Below are 5,858 nucleotides of genomic sequence, written 5' to 3'. Positions count from 1 at the left end.
AAGTCAGTCCACACACACAGTGTTACTGCACAGTAAGGTGTTTACACGTGTGTTACTGTGCAGTAACTACTTGGGCATAAATTTGATACCTGCATAATGTGGGCATTAAATTTATGCTCAGATCAGTATAAGTTGATATTTACTGCACAGTATGGGTGTGCACATGTAGATGCGCACCAGTACTGAGCAGTAATTTCAGTTACTGTGCAGTAAATGTGCATGAGTAGATGCACCCAGTGACTACCCAGTGACTGGTGATATGGGCCAGGAGAATATTACAGATGATGATGACCTAGAGGGGTGACTTTAATTAAGAGCTTTATGGGTTCAATTCAAAATTTTCTTAAACATGTTAGCAGAACACAATATATATATTTTTTTATGTAAAATTGATTTTTTTTTTTTTTTGTCAAACACCTACAAATCTTTCGCAAGAGAAATTAAAAAAAATGTGCAAAAATAATTGGTACTTTTCAGCATGCTCTAACTGGTGATATTTTATGGGCATGAAGTCATACCTCTCTGGAACATAGTCCAGTTGTGGGTTGAACAGCTCGTTGTCACCAAGAATAGACCATACCGTCCTTTTGCTCAACTTCTCTTGTGTCAACCAGTCATCATCTATATTTTTGTTTTGCTACAGCTATGATGTTTGTTCATGACATCACTGGGTGATTGGTTCCTTTGATAAACATCAGTACAGTTTTATGTAAAGCAACCTAACGTGGAATTGTATTGCATTTTCAAAAGCATGTATTGAACAAACATTGGTTCCATTCAAATCTAAAGAGATAAAGGCCACATCCAGACATGCATGGACGTTTGCTTCCCCGGGGGCAACTAGTGGTAGCGCACCTTATGCTGTCACTGGGTGGCCCTGGGGAACACCTGTGCCATGTACACTCTGGTGTGTAGCAAGTTACTTTGGGTGGGGTAAGGGAAAGTGGGGCTAGCACTGGGCTGGCCCCAGAAGCATTACCTGGGGGCCTCCTGGGGCTACAGCTGCATCGCTTCTGTCATGCAGAGCCTGGCTGACAGAGGAGTGTGGCTCTGGACAGTCAGGCTTCAGCTTTGGGTGGGGCATGCTGCTGCCACGTGTGCCACTCCACTTTTTTTGGTGGGTTTGCTTGACCCCTGCATATCTAGGGGTCAACCCCTCCCACTCCAAGCTGCTCCATTGCAGCATGCAGAACAACTGAAAGTGCATTATGTGGCACCACAGACATGTCTACGGTGTCACATACTGCATAGCCACGCTGTGTTTGAAAACTCCTAGTAATCAATGACTAGGGGCTGCATATCTAACAAAACTTGGACATAATAGAAACCATTCATGTTCTGCTATGCCACTGGTTGCATAGGTTGGGGAGAAAATGAAAACACGTTGCAAGTGCTACATAGGCATATTGTCTGGAGAGCAGAGGTATGAAGAGTAGCATGGTGATTTCTTCGAACAAGAAAACATCTTACATAGTAGTGAGGGGCATGCATAAAAGAAATGATAGTTAAACGCAATGCCGGAAGTGTAGATACCTATAGAAGTGGGTTTCGAATATGCTGTCTGATTTATATCTTGATTATTATATAACTAAACTATTTTTTACGGAGGTGAATTTCAATCTGTAAGAGGTACTGCTCCTGTCTATGTATAGTTGTGCTTGGTTGACAATCAAGAACATTTTCCTGGCTGGCTTTTTCTGGCTGCTATATTTATTTATTTTTTTCAGATATAAGATTCTGTAAAACTAAAATTGAAGCAGAAAAGCCAAGCTTGTTTTCTGTCATTTACTAGAGCAACTAAGTGAAACAAATTATAGTACAGGGAGGACTTAGAAAATGAAATGAGAGTAAATTAAATATTTTAAAAGTAGGTTAAAATTAAGTAGGTATAAAGCTGGGATGTTTTCAAGTGCATCTGTGATAAAGACTAGCTCTAAATGTAGCACAGCAAATTACACTAAAATCACATGAGAGACCTGACTTATCCTTATTTTTCTACTTGCTTGGAAATGGATGCCTCACAGTACAGAACATAGCCGGCATGTATATCGATTACCATTATCTGCTCTGATTTCCATCTGAAAAGAAACTATGCTGAAGGTCATCAGTGAGCAACCAAGCTGAGAGATTTTAGTCTCCCTGGTAAACACAAATTAGTGGATTTAGCATCTTGTTTTTATTTAATTTTCACAGTCCCTGTGAACTTGATAAACTATTTTCACAAATTCTGTGTTCTAAAAATTTAATTGCATTTTTATTCTTGTATTCTGAGTTAATTATATGGCAACCCAAGTTTATCTTTTATATATTAAATCTAGCAAGTACTCTTTTAACAATCAATTGATATTTAATTACAATAGAGTAGCTTCCCTATTAAATCTAAATTAAATGCTCATTCAAGACTATTAAAATGTTACTGGGCTATCCAATACCAAATGCAATACAATCCAGTATAAACTATTGTTCAGTTGATTTTCCAAAGGTGTTCTGTAGACCTGAAAAGAAAAACTGACCTCAGATGACATCTTTGGTGAATTAACAAAATTGCTTTTTTCAAATTTGATTTTTAATGAATGATAACTAATCTAAAGTGACCCTCTTCTGTGTCTCATAGCTTGAGCATAATGGTTTAAGACTTAAAGAATCCACAAGAATTGCAGACTGTGCACCACAAGAGTCTCAAAGATTGCCTGGTATGATAAGGATCTCCCAACCCTGGTCATGGAGCAAGGCCTGGGAGCTTCCTGCTGCCAGGGCAGGGGACATTGTCCCCACGCACGTTCTGGTGTCAGAGCCTGCCCCAGCAACAGGCAGCTCCCAGGGACAGGGAGCAATATCCCAGGTCCCACCAGGAGACAGCTGTTTCCTGCCCCCTGCTCTCTGCTAGCCCCTCCCTCTGGGTACTGCAGAGGTCCAGTGCAGGGCTGCAGGGAGCGGGAGCAGTCTGCTGCCCAGAGCGCAAAATTCTTCCCGCCTTCCTGCACGTGTAGATGTGTGCCTGGGAGACTTTACTCTAGAGTACCTTACTCTAGAGTAAACTGCTCCTGGATTATTTGCATGTGCAGCTGTGCCTGGTGATTCCCTAACTTCTGTACATAGCCTGTTGAAATGATTCTGAGGGTTTTTTTCCTCTCTTTTTTCCTTGGAAGAGATGGTTTTTGCTGACTTGTTGTTTTGGGATTGTGAGGAATTTGTTTAGCTTTTCTCTCCTTTTCTTTGTGTGAAAGGGGTTTCTTTTGGTGTGGTGTTGGTTATTTTTGTTTGTTCTTTTAAAGATGAAGATGGCAATTGCTTGAGAAGTTTCCAAGTATAGTCAGAGAAATGAGGATGATGGAGTGTGGAAAATATGGGATGGTTATCATCTTCAAGTAACATCAGTTATATATGCATGAAGTCTTGCATCACAGCACTCATGAGAGAGAAGATCAAAGGGTTGTCAATGCAGCTGAAGAGAATGATGGAGCAATTTGAACAAGAGAAGCAAGACAGGAGAAGTGAAGCTGAACAGACAAATAATAAGCCCTGCTAAAAAAATGAACGAGTGGGCTCACCATCAAACAAGTGAGGCTACTGATAGAGGCATATGACCAGGAGAGCAAGGAAAAAAAAATGACTTAGTAAAGAGGAAATAAGGCTAAGGAACTGGATTAACATGTTAGAACATGCAGGTGAGAAAGCAGGCAAGATCAGAGTTTTCATAGAAGTTACGGCTGGCAGGGACCTTGCAACATCGGGTCCAGCCCCCTGCCCAAAGGGCAGGAAGTCAGCTGGGGTCAGATGATCCCAGCACCGTGAGCATCCAGGTGTTTCTTGAACATATCCAGAGTAGGTGCTTGCACCACTTTTGGGGGGAGTCTATTCTAGACTCTGAAGACTCGGGCAGTCAATACATTTTTCCTTAGTCATCTAAAATGGTCTTCCAGCAGTTTGTGACCACCAGACCTTGTCTTCACTTGAAGTGCTGTGGTGAACAGACATTCTCCCACTTCCTGATACACAACTCTTATGTACTTATAGGCTGCCACCAAGTCCCCCCTGAGCCTTCTCTTCTCCAGGCTGAAGAGTCCCATACCTCTCCTCATAAGGCCTGCTCTCTTGACCTCTAAACATAGATTTCATAGATTTCATAGACATTAGGGCTGGAAGGGTCCTTGGAAGGTCATTGAGTCCAGCCCCCTGCTTCAGGGGCAGGAAGTCAGCTGGGGTCAAAGGATCCCAGCAAGATAAGCATCCAAATGTCTCGTAAAGGAGTCCAGAGTAGCTGCTTGCACCACCTCTGGAGGCAGTCTATTCCAGGCCTTGGGGGCTTGGACGGTAAAGAAAGTTTTCCTTATGTCCAGCCTAAAATGGTCTTGGAGGAGTTTGTGACCATTTGACCTTGTCATCCCTTGGGGCAGTCTGGTGAACAGGTGTTCCCCAGATCCTGATGTATAACCCTTATATATTTATAGGCAGCCACCAAGTCCCCCCTGAGCCTGCGCTTTTCCAACCTGAAAAGTCCCATGACTCTCAGCCTGTCATCATAGGGTATGTTCTCCTGCCCTCTCTAATCATGCATGTGGCTTTCCTGTGGGCTCTCTCAAGCTTCCACATCCTTTAAAAATTGTGGAGCCTAGAAATCAATGCAGTACTCCAGCTGCAGCCTCAGCAAGGCCAAGTAAAGTGGGAGGATGATTTCTTGGGTCTTGCTTTAGATGCATCAGTAGATGCAAGCCAGACTTTTATTTGCTTTGTTGGCTGTGGCATTGCATTGTTGGCTCATGTTCATCCTGTGATCAATCATAAGCCCCAAGTCTCTTTCAGTCATGGTGATAGTGGTGCTAGATCAGATGAACTGATGGCACAGAAAGAAACCGACCCCTCTACCATGGCTCCCAGTCCTGAGCAACATTGTTCCCCCTCATATCCAATGGGAAGTTGCAACTAGCAAGCTACTGGAGAAGATCTATGCCAATCCAAGCCTGCCACTGTACGATGATCTATTAATCCACTTGCTGCATGTCTGCCATCACGACACTCACTGCTGCAATGGGATTGCATGGCAGAGACTGGTATGAGGAATGGAGGTCAGCATTTCCACCAAACAAGTTCCTTATCACAGATCCTAAAGTCTGCCTCCTGTCTTCAACCTGCCATGCTGTCAGTGGGCCTTGCTGGACAGATAAGGTGGATAAGGTCAGATGGCAACACCTGAAATATTTACAAACCAATGCAAAGTTTGGGAAACAGGATGGAGAAACAGGAACTCTTTCTGTGGAACATGAAATCAGGCATTATAAAAACAATAAGCACAGTAGAATAGCAACCATGACTAGAACATGGATATCACTAGATACAAGCTGTTTAGGAAAGGGATTGATTGTAATGAAACAAAATGTAATGGTATAGATGCAACAGGATCTATCATCAGGCATGCACTGTTCAATATAGTCATCGGCGACTTGGATGAGGCGGTGTAAAGCACCTTGTTCAAATTCATGGATGACACTAAGATGTGGGCATGCTAGGGGAGAAGGACAGGCTACAACTGGACCTGGACAGGTTACAGGGGTGGGCGGATGAGAATAGGATGGGTTGCAATACTGCCAAGTGCAAGGTACTGCACCTGGAGAGGAAGAACCTGGGGATGTCATTTTAACTTCCTTGATACAAAGCAGACAGCAAATGCAGTCGATATTGTGCTACTGGGGCTGAGAGAGCTGATAGATTTCTCTACCCAGTGGTTGCTATACCAATGACAAGCAATGCTATCCTAGATTTAGTTTGCATACAGAGTGATACCAGGACCTATCAAACAGGCTGGCCAACCAGGGAGGTTGTGGGGGGGGAGGGGGATTGGGGACAGTTTCTTCTCTGTT

The 5,858-nt window shown here is 43.2% G+C and overlaps 1 long non-coding RNA gene across 2 annotated transcripts in view; it reads right to left on the bottom strand.

Moving 5' to 3' along the window:
- Nucleotides 1–2,157: 2,157 nt before the first annotated feature.
- LOC109298309 overlaps nt 2,158–5,858 on the bottom strand; it is a 35,369-nt gene continuing 31,668 nt past the window's right edge. For both annotated transcript variants that reach the window (XR_002097583.1, XR_002097584.1), the window contains one exon: nt 2,158–2,495. This is a non-coding gene — a long non-coding RNA (uncharacterized LOC109298309). The remainder of the gene's footprint in view (nt 2,496–5,858) is intronic.

This window comes from Gavialis gangeticus, unplaced genomic scaffold (genome assembly GCF_001723915.1).
Source record: "Gavialis gangeticus isolate Ggan-Ray unplaced genomic scaffold, GavGan_comp1, whole genome shotgun sequence".
In the NCBI taxonomy this organism is placed as follows: domain Eukaryota; kingdom Metazoa; phylum Chordata; order Crocodylia; family Gavialidae; genus Gavialis; species Gavialis gangeticus.
Note: the sequence above shows the minus strand (reverse complement) of the source record. Positions and strands in the feature narration are given on the sequence as shown.